The 13850-nt window shown below is 50.0% G+C and overlaps 1 pseudogene; it reads right to left on the bottom strand.

Annotated features, from left to right (window-relative positions):
* Positions 1-4398: 4398 nt before the first annotated feature.
* On the bottom strand, positions 4399-6146 carry LOC147974707 (leucine-rich repeat extensin-like protein 7; annotated as a pseudogene).
* Between the last annotated feature and the right edge of the window lie 7704 nt (positions 6147-13850).

The raw sequence follows: 13850 nt of genomic DNA, 5'->3' as shown, positions 1-13850 counted from the left end.
CGGAGCCACCAGGGGCTATATAGTAGCCCCACCGTCAAACTCCTCTGACTAAGTGAAAGTGTTAAAGCATTATAGTCCGGTTGCCTAGTTCGCTGCGCTATCACCTCCTTAATGGACCAAGATGTTGGATCAAGTGTGAACATGCGTCTTCTGCGAACACCCCCGCATTATATGCGTGGGGGCTGAAGCCGACGACTGCAATCTTTCAGGTTATATACATATATACATAAACGGCCGCACAGGAGGCATCATAAAACTTTCGGGCAAAAGTATAAATACAGCCTTGATAAACTTAATAAAACATTGTTTTTACAATGGGAATACATGTCACTCAAACATAATATTCTTCGAGCACTGGGCCTCTATCGAACGAGCGCCTTCAAGAACTTCTTCAAAATAGTGCTCGGCAGCCACTCGGCCTATGGCCGAACCCTGCGCCGCAACAGTGGTGGCATCCATCTCCGCCCAGTATGTTTTGACACGGGCAAGGGCCATCCGCGAGCCTTCTATGCACGCCGAACTCTTCATCACATTAATGCGCGGCACCGCACCAAGGAACTGCTGAACCAAACTAAAATAGTTGTTCGGCTTTGGCCTTTCCGGCCACAGATGATCCACAACAGACCTCATGGCGAGTCCAGACAATCTATTCAGCTCGGCCCATTCGGCAAGCCGATCAGTCAATGGAAGCGGACGCTCTGGAACATTAAATTGTGACCAGAACAGCTTGTCCACTTCACAGTCTGTTTGATCTCGGAAGTATTCGGCCGCATCGACAACACTCGCCGCCAAGTCTAGATATGCGTCTGCCGAACTCCACAGCCGGTCCAGAGGGGCATACTGAGGATCTCCAAACTTCCTCCGCAGCATAAAGGGTTTCCCAGCCGTGATATCCCTGGCTTGACGCAGCTCCTCCTTTTTCGCTCTCATCGCAGAGCGGGTATCTTTGGTCGCCATCGTGGCCTTTTCCAGGTCCGTCGCCTTCGCCGGGTTTTCTTCTCCAAGAAGCTAGCAACGGTGAGCTGTATCTTTTAACTTTACAGCCATCCTGGCCATTTTCTCTTTGCTCTCGCAATGTGCGGCCTGTTCGTCCCTTAACTCTTCGACCGCTTGCAAAGCAGCCGCATTGCTACTCCTTGCTTGCTCCTTGGCTCGGGCAAGCTCCGCCCGAAGGGTCTCCACGGTGGCCGCTCCATCTGCAGTCACAACATATTAAAGATACTGGCATCATGTTGCTCTTATTATGTGACTATCACCAGAAAGGCCACTCACCATGTGGCTCGTCAAGCTGCTCATTGACAAGCACGATGTCGGCATCTGCCGCTTTAGTTCGGCATACCCATCAGTCCGGCTAGCCACCGGAGCCTCCACCACCTGCACATAAAGGCAGTCTGGTTATTACCTGGGACTATGATCCTCTGTTTGCCGCCGTTTTCAACGACAACCAGAGTCTCAGGGGCTACTATCTACACAGGGCACATCTAAACATGTGCGGTACTTTCAAAAATATACATCATTTCACGTACCTCAGAACCTGCCAACAGACTCACAAAGGCTTCATGCAGCCCACTTTCGGCAAACGAAATCCTTTCAATCACCATACCCATCAATGTGCGGTGCTCTAATGAGATAGCCACCTTCTCCAGCAGATCCCTCCATACATCCGACCGCGCACCAGACGATGCCGGACTCTTTTGATTGCTCTCTTCGAGAGCCGGATACTGAGGACTTTGGGTGGCCATAGGATTACCTTCTGGCCTTGCCGGATCAGGAGAAGCCCTCCGTGACGACACCTCAGGGTCGCCCGCTTCATAAGGTGGTGTGGCAGGGGGAGACGTTTCGCTCTCCATCATCTCCGAAAGAAGATCCCCCGAAGACGAGCCCACGTGAGAAGGGCTAAGATCTGAACTGCAAGATAAATACTTCGGTTATTTTCCTCAGAAATAAAGTAGGGTATCTTCACTATTAAATACCTTTTGATTACTTATAGCTTGTTAGAGGGCTGATCCCCGCGCGGACATTGTACGGCAAGTACACCCTCCGAGGCAGGACCCTCTGGCGGAGATTTCTTCTCCCGTTTGGAAACCTTGATTTCCGGATATTCTAAGGTAGTCCTCTTCCTTCCCCGGGAGAGAGAATGTCAGATTCTTCCCCTTAGTTATCCTCCCTTGCGGAGACCCTCATTCCCTCGGTTGGAATAGGTAGCGATGGAGGCCCGCTTTCATCCTCTTTATTCCCCCCTTTGTCTTCCTTTGAGGGCACCGGACAAGGTGCTGGCTCGAGCATCTTTTCCAGCACCGGATTGTCCAAGCCTTCAAGAAGGGGGGCCGAACATCGGATCATCTTCGCCTTTGTTATCCAGTCCTGGTCAAAGAGCGATTCTTCAGAATGATGTCATGATAAATAAAAGGACGGTGTGTTCAGCCATGGGATTACTTACTTGGGCTGCGGTGCGGTTGTTGCTCAGGCCCACGTCCTCGGTAGTGTCCGGACACTCTATTTGGGGTCCGAAGAATGATTTGTACATCTCCTCGTGCGTCATGCCGAGGAAATTCTGAATAGTGCATGGTCCTTCTGGGTTGAATTCCCACATGCGGAGGGGCCGGCGTTTGCAAGGCTGGACTCAACGAACCAGCATGACTTGCATAACCATAACTAGACTGAAATCTCCCTCGAAGAGATCTCGGATACGGCTCTGCAGTATTGGCACGTCCTTGGCTGGACCCCAGCTCAGTCCCCTACTGATCCATGACATCAGTTGTGGTGGAGGGCCCGAGCGAAAGGTGGGGGCAGCTACCCACTTGGCACTTCAGGGAGCTGTGACGTAAAACGACTCCCGTTGCCACAATCCGGACACCTCTGGAAAGGAACCCTTTGGCCATGGAGCATCAGCAATTTTGCTTATTAAAGCACCTCCGCACACTGCGTACTGTCCCTCGACCATCTTTGGCTTCACATAGAAGGTCTTGAGCCACAAGCCGAAGTGAGGGGTAATGCGGAGGAAGGCCTCACAAACGACAATAAATGACGAGATTTGAAGAAGGGAGTCCGGGGCCAGATCGTGAAAATCCAGCCCATAATAGAACATAAGACCCCTGACAAAGGGATCCATAGCGATGCCTAGTCCTCGGAGGAAGTGGGAGACGAACACAACGCTCTCGTTGGGTTCGGGAGTAGGGACGACCTGCCCTCGGGTGGGCAGCCTATGCGAAATTTCGGCGGTCAGATATCTGGCCTCCCTCAACTTCTTGATGTCCTCCTCCGTGACGGAGGAAGGCATCCACCGGCCTTGAAGGTTGTATCCGGACATGATTGAAGGTCCGAAGCACCTGACCTTGGCTTTGAGGGTTAGAACTCGAGGCGTGGGAGGGATTCAATTGAGCACGGGAGGGAAAAAAGTAACAGCCTTGTCCCTTTATAAAGAGGGTGAATATCAAGCGTCCTCCTCGTGGTCATTTGGGACTTGCCTAAAATCTAGGAGTCCTAGGCACGGTTGGGTTACCCACATCCATATGGATGAGAATCCCGTAATAAGAGGAACACGATCTCTGCTTTGACAAGACGTGTCAAGAAACCGCCTCGCGTTATGTGCGGGGCTGGTTAAAGAAAAATGGTTCAAATAATTACCGGGCCGTGGCGTGATGTCATGCTGCCAAAACATGTCAGCAGATTAGATTTGTGGAAATATTATTCTCTCTATGGTGGTATGTGGAACTTATTTTGCAGGGTCGGACACTATCCTTGTATTCAAGCTCTTCTGTGGTGTATTCGAAGGAGGAACCCTCCTTGCAATGCTGAAGACAACACTGCGCGCCGGACTCGTCGTCATTGAAGCCTGGTCCAGGGGATACTGAGGGAGTCCTGGATTAGGGGGTCTCCGGACAACCAGACTATATCCTTTGGCTGTACTGTTGGACTATGAAGATACAAGATTGAAGACTTCATCTCGTGTCCGGATGGGACTCTACTTGGCGTGGAAGGCAAGCTAGGCAATACGGATATGTATATCTCCTCCTTTGTAGCCGACCTTGTGTAACCCTAGCCCCCTCCGGTGTCTATATAAACCGGAGGGTTTTAGTTCATAGGACAACATACAATCGTACCATAGGCTAGCTTCTAGGGTTTAGCCTCTCCGATCTCGTGGTAGATCAACTCTTGTACTACTCATATTATCAAGAATAAATCAAGCAGGACGTAGGATTTTACCTCCATCAAGAGGGCCTGAACCTGGGTAAAACATCGTGTCCCCTGCCTCCTATTACCATCCGCCTTAGACGCACAGTTCGGGACCCCCTACCCAAGATCCGCCAGTTTTGACACCGACAACACTCAATTTTCCTATCCTAATATTGCAACAACAAAAGTTAACTACTATACACACATGCATGCCTTATAAGATCAATAGCCAGCGGATTGTGGTGGCGGTGGTGACTGGTATTGTACACCCATTTTTGGTGGCATGATGAGTGGTGGCAAAGATGCTACTGGGGGCGGGGGAGATAGTATTGGCGGCGGTGGTGCTTGCATTGGTGGAGGTGGAGACACTTTCGGTGGTGGCGGAGAAAAAACTGGAGGCGGTGGAGGGGATGCTTTTGGAGGGGGCAGAGAGAAAACTGAAGGCGATGGTGAGGATGCTTTTGGTGGGGGTGGAGAGAAAACTAGAGGCAGCGGTGGGGATGCTTTTGGTGGGGGCGGAGAGAAAACCGGAGGGGGCGGTGGTGTTGCTTTTGGTGGGGGCGGAGAGAAAATTGGAGGCGGCGGTGGGCATGCTTTCGGAGGGGATGGAGAGAAAACTGGAGGCGGCAGTGGAGATGCTTTCGGCGGGGGGGGGAGAGAAAACACGAGGAGGCGGTGGGGATGCTTTCGGTGGGAGCGGAGAGAAAACGGGAGGCGGCGGTGGGGATGCTTTCGGAGGTGGCAAGGAAAAAACTAGCGGCGGTGGCGATGAGTGCACTGGTGTCACTGCCATTGGTGGTGAACTTTTCCCTCCACTCAGCCATCCACAATGCTCTACCATAGTGCAGTCCATCGGATTCCTCAAAACGGGCGCACACTCATCTTCATTTTTCTGTGCGGATTGTTTGTCCTAGGCAGTTTGCTTCATCCTCGAATGCCTTGTCCATGCCCACGCCGCACTGGGTGTCTTCCTTCGTGAAGAAGTTGTAAGAAACATACAGGTTTGCCAAAGTCGACAACTCACACACATCTTTGGACACCTCCCCGATAAACTTGTTATGCAATAGATCAAGCTGCTCGACCTTGAATAGGCCGGACAATGTCCTCGGGATCGACCCTATGAGTGCATTGCCACTGACATCGAAAACTGTCGTGGTGCTGATAAGCCCTGCCTCCACCGGTGAGGCTGTTGTTGATGAAGATGAACTGGTCGACTGTGGCGGCGGCCTCATCAATGGTCTGAGGAATGCACCCACCGAGCTTGTTGTTAGCAACCACGATCACAGAAGCCTTGGACTTGCTGATAGTGTCCGGGATGCCAGAGGTGAATTGATTGTTATTGAGGAAGATGGCATCATAAGGTTTCAAGAACGGCTCTGGTGGGATGGGCCCATCAAAGTCATTGAATCGAATGTCGAGGCCGCTGAGCTTTGGGACACGCATCACCACATCGGGGAATGGACCGACAAAGCGGTTGTTGCTAGCATTGAACTCGTAGAGTTGGGTCATGTTCTTGACCTCCTCTGGGATGATGCCGCAAAAGCGGTTGAAGTTGAGGTGGAGCACGACGAGATCGATCATGAGTCCAATCTCCTTGGGCAGGTGCCTGAGAAGTCCGCGCCGTTCATGTCCACCAATGCCACAATGGTCACAGACGGATCGTCCGGCGCCGGAACAAAGAGGACACCATTGTAGGTCCAGACGTTAGGCCCAACCCAATTCCCGGTGAAGTTCTTGGGGTCCGAGTGGAGCGCATGCTTGAGTTCCTGCAAGGCTGTGTGGGCAGTGCGGAGGCGAGGGTTGCTGATCTTGATATTGATGTCTATGTCGATGTGGATGTGGTCGGCATGCCTCTCAAAGGCGAGCAGTTGGCGACGGGCGATGGTCGCCGCCTCTTCAGCGGTAAGTGCCAAAGTCGAGGAGAAAATAAGTGCGAGGATGGTTAGGGATGGGAACAAGAGGGTTCCCATTGTCAATTACATATGGAAATGGTTCGTCAACCTTGGCCGAAGCCAGTGGCTGACGGGAGAAGTCAAGGGAGAGAATATAGACCGCATCATAATGTTTGGGCATGCAAGTTTTGTAAGGAGGAATTTGGATGGCCGAAAGGATTTCGGGGAGGAGATTTGTTCATGCAATGCCTCATTGAGGAATAGGCAAACGTGTTGTTCATCAAAGAAGGAAAATGTTTTGATGCACTCATCTTTCCCTCTTTCCCTAATAATAAAGCGGATATTGCTTCCGCCCACTCACCGTCGTAATATGCTTCTTTCGGTGTCACAATGCGGTTCTTGATAATCAATACATAAATAAATTAGCAAAAGAAATAATGGGGATTCGATCCCTGCTCTCCTAGATGTAGGCTCGATGTGGTCACCAACTTGGCTGTGTTCGCATGTGTACAAATAGGTCAATCTATTTATCACGAAACAATTTCTTCTATTTTGTCCTCTCTATGGGTCCATTGGGCCTGCACCGCGCCCTTTTTTATATATCGATTGTGGGGAGCAGCTAGCCTCGATCAACTCATCATGTTGGATTAGTTTGATCATTCCTTTCAAAATCGTTCGTCCTTTGAATAGTCCCATTTTGCTTTATTACACCGAATTACACTAGTTTATAAACGAGTTGCCTTGGAAATCAACAAGCTACCAAAGAAATCAAGAAAGCAGAGGGCAAACAAAGGGATTGGTGTCAGCAGGACAAGCTCCAGCGAGGAGGAGCAGGCAGCAGCAATGGGCTAGCAGGAGGCAAAGGGAGGGTCAATGGCTGCAGCCAAGGGTAGCGCGAGGGAGAAGTCGAGCAGGTCGGCTCAACGAACAGTGGAGCTAAGAGCATCTCCAGCCACGTGCAGCAGAACCAAAGGAAAAGGAGGCGTCAGAGATCCTAAGGGAAAGGCCAACGCTCCACCATGGACGGCTGCCACAGCTATCCACGTTGGCTCGGATGGTCCCAAATGGCATGAGGTGCTACCTGCAGACCATAGCGGGTGCCTGCAGAGGAGGTCGGCTCCTACTTGACCAGAGAGAGAGAGCGAGAGAGAGAGAGAGAGAGAGGAAGAAAAGTAGAGAAAGTTGAGCATGAATGGGTATAAAACAGGAAAGCTCTTGGTCCATGCGATGAAAAAGAGAGACTGTGGACCCCCGTAAGGCATCCTACTGCATTAGGTGTTTGTTTTTTAGTTCTATTGCTTCATCATACTTTATCTAGGTGGAGAGGATGGAGCTACACCTATGGGTGCTTTCATTGTACACGCCCTAATTAAACGGGGTGGGCTCTGCACGCTGGTTGTGCCTAAAGAGGAGCTCTCCATGCCGGTGTTGGCTTGTGGCATTTGCTCCTAATTAAACCTCAGACACACACCTGCATGGCATGTGGCCGGTCTGAACAGCACATTGTAGGATCGAAAGTATGTCTATAGGGGGGTGATTGGGCTACTTGACCAAATAAAAATCTATCCTTTTCCCAATTTTAAGTCTTGGCAGATTTTAGCAACTTAGCACAAGTCAAGCAATCAACCTACACATGCAAGTCTAAGAGTATAGCAGCGGAATATAAAACATTTGCATATGAAGGTAAAGGGAGGAGTTTGGAGGGAGCAAACGCAATGTAGACATGGAAATTTTTGGCGTGGTTCCGATAGGTGGTGCTATCGTACATCCACGTTGATGGAGACTTCAACCCACGAAGGGTAACGATTGCGCGAGTCCACGGAGGGCTCCACCCATGAAGGGTCCACGGAGAAGCAACCTTGTCTATCCCACCATGGCCATCGCCCACGAAGGACTTGCCTCACTAGGGTAGATCTTCACGAAGTAGGAGATCTCCTTGCCCATACAAACTCCTTGGTTTAACTCCACAATCTTGACGGAGGCTCCCAAGTGACACCTAACCAATCTAGGAGACACCACTCTCCAAAAGGTAATATATGGTGTGTTGATGATGAACTCCTTTCTCTTGTCCTTCAAATGATAGTCTCCCCAACACTCAACTCTCTCACACAGATTTAGATTTGGTGGAAAGATGATTTGAGTGGAAAGCAACTTGGGGAAGGCTAGAGATCAAGATTCATATGGTTGGAATGGAATATCTTGGTCTCAACACATGAGTAGGTGGTTCTCTCTCAGAAAATGTATGTTGGAAGTGTAGGCACATTCTGATGGCTCTCTCCACAAATGAAGAGTGGGTGAAGGGGTATATATAGCCTCCACACAAAATCTAACCGTTACACACAATTCACCAAACTCTGTGGGACCGAATCAGAAAACTCGGTCGGACCGATTTAGTTCATAATGTGATTGTTAGGCATTTCGATGCGACTGATACAATCAACTCGGTGGGACCGATGTGCTAGGGTTAGGGTAAAAACTCATCTCGGTTTGACCGATTACACAAACTCGGTGGGACCGATTTTGGTAATAAGAAAAACAGAGAGTTGGTCAGACAAACTCGGTGGAACCGATTGCTTATCTCGGTGGGACTGAAATAATTGCAATAGGCAACAGAGAGTTTGCAAGCCCATCTCGGTGAGACCGAGATCCCATCGGTGATACCGAAGTGACTAGGGTTTCTGGTAGTGGCGATGTCAAGTGAACTCGGTGGTGCCGGATAGAACATTTCGGTGGGGCTGAGTTTGACTTTTGGTTTGGGACATATGTGGATATGAGAAAGTGGTTGAGGGTTTTCGGAGCATATCACTAAGCATTTTGAGCAAGTAAGCCATTAAGCATCACCTCGGCCCCTCTTAATAGTATTGTCTTTTCCTATGGACTCAATGTGATCTTGGATCACTAAAATGAAAATGTAGAGTCTTGAGCTTGAGCCAATATGTGTCCTTAGAATTTTGAGGGGTCCACATTCCTAATCCATGCCATGCCAATCATTGAACTTTCTAAAATGATCATCTTGAAATAGCATTAGTTCAATGAGCTATATGTTGTTAATAATTACCAAAACCACCCAGGGATAGTTGCACATTCAATCTCCCCCTTTTTCGTAATTGATGACAACATATAGATCAAAGCTTCAACAAATGATAATAAGATTTAAATACATCGTCGCTTTGAGAAGTATGTGATAAGTAAGAGCTCCCCCTAAATTTGTGCATTATTTAAAATTTGCTTTTGAATGCAAATGCACAATCGATTAGGATCATGGGTTACTCTTCCATGTCACATACATCTTGGTGGAGCGCTCAAAATGATAGGAATTAAAACATGCACTCATCACCAAGCAAAGTGAATGATCATATAGGGATAAGAGATAATATTATCCAAGCAAACATTAAAGTATGATATGATCAAACACATGATCGTAGAAGTATCTCACACACAGACATAAACTATCAAACGAGCACACACAAAAGTTCAACCAAAATAGCAAGAGAGACAAAAATGTAAAACACTCTCTCTCGAAGACTATGATCTATACATTTCTCCCCCTTTGGCAACAAGTTACCAAAAAATTTAAAAATGCATAGTGCTACGCGTCTCTCAGGCTTGGTCTTCGGGAGGTGGTGTAGAGAGAACTCCAATGACAAAGGCATCGGTAGAAGTTGTTGGAGCTGGTGGAGTACGTGCTGGAGGTGGCACTGAAGCTGTTGCTGCTGGTGCTTAAGTAGTTGCTCTTGTATCCGACACTGGCACTGCAGCTGAGCTCTGACCTCTTGGCACTCGCTGAAAAGCATCCGTAGTTGCCTTCCCTTTCTTCTCCTCTGCTTCCTCCTGAAGTTGCTCGAATGTTGTCTGTATCTCAGTCACTTTCAGATCAAGATCATAAAACTTGGTTTCTATGATCCTCTCCAAGCTCTCCTGATTCTGAGTCAGGGTGGCCAAGCCCGTCTCAATCCTCAGAGTTGCCTCAATCAGATAAGCTCGATGATCTTGTTTGCTCTTCAAGAACACCTGAGATGCCTCCTCAACACTTGGCATCCTTGCAGCCTTTTCTGCCTTTGCCTTAGCTCTCTTCTCTTGTGCTTGCACTGATGAAGGATCATTCTCATTCATCACAATTGTGTTATCCTCAAATTCTGGGTGCAAAGGTAAATGCTCCTTGTCCAACAAGTATGTGCATGTGCCCATCTTGGAGTTGATGAGCACCTGAATGTGTGGAGCATACCCACAAGATCTTTTCTGATCTGCAGCAGTCCTCTTGATTCTCTCATAGAAATCTTCTTGTTCTTTGGTATGGAACCTATAGTCCACTGCAGTCTTCCTCCTAACAACATATGGATCAGACTATCTCCAAAGTCTCAGTCCTGCATCCTTCCTGATGTTCATATCCTCGGCCACTGGATGAGTGTCATTGTGTTATGGAATCTTTGGTTTTAGCTTCCTCGGCACTTCGGCTTCTGCATCTTCTTATTCAACTTCAGGCACTGGGGCCTTGTTCTTCTCTTTAGCTAGGATGTTCCTGGTACTTCTCTTGGGCTTAGAAGGCTTCTGAACTTGAGCAGCAGCCTTGGGGACAGTCTTGGGCTTTGAAGTGGCAGCCCCTGACTTAATGTCATCCCCCATAAGCTTCTGGCACTTGGGTGTTGGTGCATCATCCTCTTCCTCTTCATCTTCTTCTGGATCTCTCATTATAGAGGATCTGCCAATGTCATAGTACAAAAGTAGGGGCTCTCCTTATGACCCCTTTACTTGTGCACGGGCAGTCAGAGCCGCACCTGCGGCCACACTTAACAAGGCAGAGGAGGGAAGCCAGAGGGAAACCAAAGCATAAGACAAACAAAGCAACGCCAAGACACAAAGAGCAAAAGGGCGAGGTGGACTCCCTCGGCAAGACCCTTGCCGGGGCGACCTCCACGGCCCCGGCAAGAGCCTTGCCGGGGCAACTTGCCCAACACCAGTAGAGCAAGCCACCCTTGAGCCCAGGAGTTCCAAACACCGCCAACAACTACATTGGAACCAAGGCTCGGGAGGCACCTCCGTGGTGACATGCAGATCTTTGTCAAGATCATGAACACGCAAGATCAGATGAAGACCAGAAGACGACGACCCCCGACGAGATCCTTGCTGGGGACGACTGCGATGCCACGGCAAGACCCTTGATAGGACACCAGCAGGGCCGCAGCCAGGCTCACGTTTGCCAAAGCTCCACCGCCGTCCCCAAGCAGCAGCTAGCTCAACCAGGTGGGCGGGCACCTGCATGGCGACGAGCGCCTCTCCGCCGACCCAGCAAGCACTTGCGTGGTGGCATGCAAGTCTTCCTGAAGGCTCCACCACCGCGCCAGCCCAGCAGCCAGCCAACGTGGCGCCACGATGCATCGTCAGCTCGGACGCGTGTCGAAGCCAGGTGTGGCGGCGACAGCTGGGACGTGCTTCCTTGTCGTCCCTGATAAAGTGAGAGGGGCACGTCGGCAGTGCATTAAATGTGTTTGTCCAATGGTTCCATAGGATAGACTCATCCACTGTACATCTTTCCACCTCCTGTGTGCCACTGTGGCAACCCCTTTTTTCTTATAAAAGGAGGCCTGAGGCGACTAGGAAGGGGATTCGGATCTTTTGGGCAAAGTTGCACCCCGTAACTAGCTCAAGAACACAAGAACACTCTCAATACATCCACCAAAGCAGGACTAGGGTTTTACACATCCTCATGGCCCGAACATGGGTAAACGATCCGTGTGCGTCCTGTCAAACCTGCTCTTTCAACAACCCCATGCCCGCCAACCGTAGAAGAGATCCCAGTGATCTCATAGGTGTCGATTTCCCCCGACATCTTTGGCGCGCCAGGTAGGGGGCGCGCAGTTGTGAGAATCTGGTCTGATCGGAGCAGCGGCTTCATCGTGGCCGTCCTTCCAAGGAAGAAGACAATCGAGCTTGGCGGCACCATCTGCAGATGCGGTGGACGCCCGTGCAACGGCAGAAAAGCTAAGTCGTGCGAAACTTTAAGGAATTTCTTTTTATATATAAGGTTATTGTCCTTGGAGGTCTTGTCCTATGTACGGAAAACCTGCACGCAAAGGGGCCCTCCCGCTATTGGCAACGCTCTTGCTCTGTTTCGAGTCCGCTCAACAGCTCAAGCAGCCGCGTCGAGATCGGCAGGGTAGCCTTCCGTAATCGGCAACGCTCTCGATTCTGACTCGAGTCAAGCTCGACAGTTCGAGCGGCCGTGTTGAGAGCGGTAAGGTGGTTCGCCTGGCAGCAAGCATACCCGACAGGCTATTGGGGATCCGTCCTCAAGGCACCGTGGCATGGGTTACACGCCGGCAAGCCTACCCGATTAACGTAGGGTGGACATGCAAAGGGGGGTCAAACAGGACAATAACATGCATTGTTTTCAAAAGTACTGCAGAGTTATATTACATCAATTGTTGCTGCGGTTCTAACAAAAGATATAAATTGTCTTGGTCATGGACCTCCAGCGGCAATGAGAAACAAGGTGCCTAATCCCAGCTAATGATGGGCTTGATACATTCCTCGACCGTCGCGAGGTCCGCATCCTCCGGCAAGCTCTCCGGCGCGGTGTCGAAGTCGAGGTTGGGGTTCCAGTGCGCCAGCTTGGTGAGGACCTTGGTCATGGCTCCCTGGCAAAGCTTCCGGGCCTCATCGGCTAGAGAGGCCGCCTTGCTGGAGCAAAGATGCTCCAGGGCTCCAAGGACACCCTCGAAGAATACGGTCAGTTGGGACCCACGTTGTGCTCCAGGGTGTATCTTACATTTGGCATCCCCATGGTAGCCAGCTTCGCGGTGATCCTGCCGACAACGTCTTCGAGGCGGCCGATCCAGCAGTTCTCGCCTTCCACAAACTCCTTGTGGTTGGCGGCTTCATTCTTCCACAGCTGCCTCTCAGCCTCCAGATCCTTGGCCAGGGTCTCCTCCCAGGCTTTGGCCTCTGAGAGCATCCCCTCGAGACCCTCCAGCTTCAGCTTGAGGTCTTTGATGGAGTTGTTGGCCTCGGAAAGCTGCCCGGCCTTGTCGAGGACTGCACCCTACGCCTCAACTAGGGCACCGTTGAGCGTGTCCATCGCCTTGGACAGCTTCAGGACCTGATCCTTCAGCCCTTCCAGCTCCACCTCCAGCTCCTTCACCTTGCCGGCATGAACCAGAGCCTGGGCATTGAGTGCCTCCCTGTGCCTCTGCTCCAGCTCCTGGGTTTGCTACACGACGAGCTTCTCCACCTCCTCGTCCTTGCTGTGTGATGACCCACAAGTATAGGGGATCATCGTAATCCTTTCGATAAGTAAGAGTGTCGAACCCAACGAGGAGCAGAAGGAAATGATAAGCGGTTTCCAGCAAGGTATTCTCTGCAAGCACTGAAATTATAGGTAACAGATAGTTTTGTGATAAGATAATTTGTAACGAGCAACAAGTAATAAAAGTAAATAAAGTGCAGCAAGGTGGCCCAATCCTTTTTGTAGCAAAGGACAAGCCTGGACAAATTTTTATATAGAGAAAAGCGCTCCCGAGGACACATGGGAATTATCATCAAGCTAGTTTTCATCATGATCATATGATTCGCGTTCGGTACTTTGATAATTTGGTATGTGGGTGGACCGGTGCTTGGGTACTTCCCTTACTTGGACAAGCATCCCACTTATGATTAACCTCTATTGCAAGCATCCGCAACTACAATAAAAGTATTAAGGTAAACCTAACCATAGCATGAAACATATGGATCCAAATCAGCCCCTTACGAAGCAACGAATAAACTAGGGTTTAAGCTTCTGTCACT

The sequence above is a fragment of the Triticum urartu genome, chromosome 4A, assembly GCF_056163025.1.
Source record: "Triticum urartu cultivar PI428250 chromosome 4A, HENAU_Tu73, whole genome shotgun sequence".
NCBI lineage: Eukaryota > Viridiplantae > Streptophyta > Magnoliopsida > Poales > Poaceae > Triticum > Triticum urartu.
Note: the sequence above shows the minus strand (reverse complement) of the source record. Positions and strands in the feature narration are given on the sequence as shown.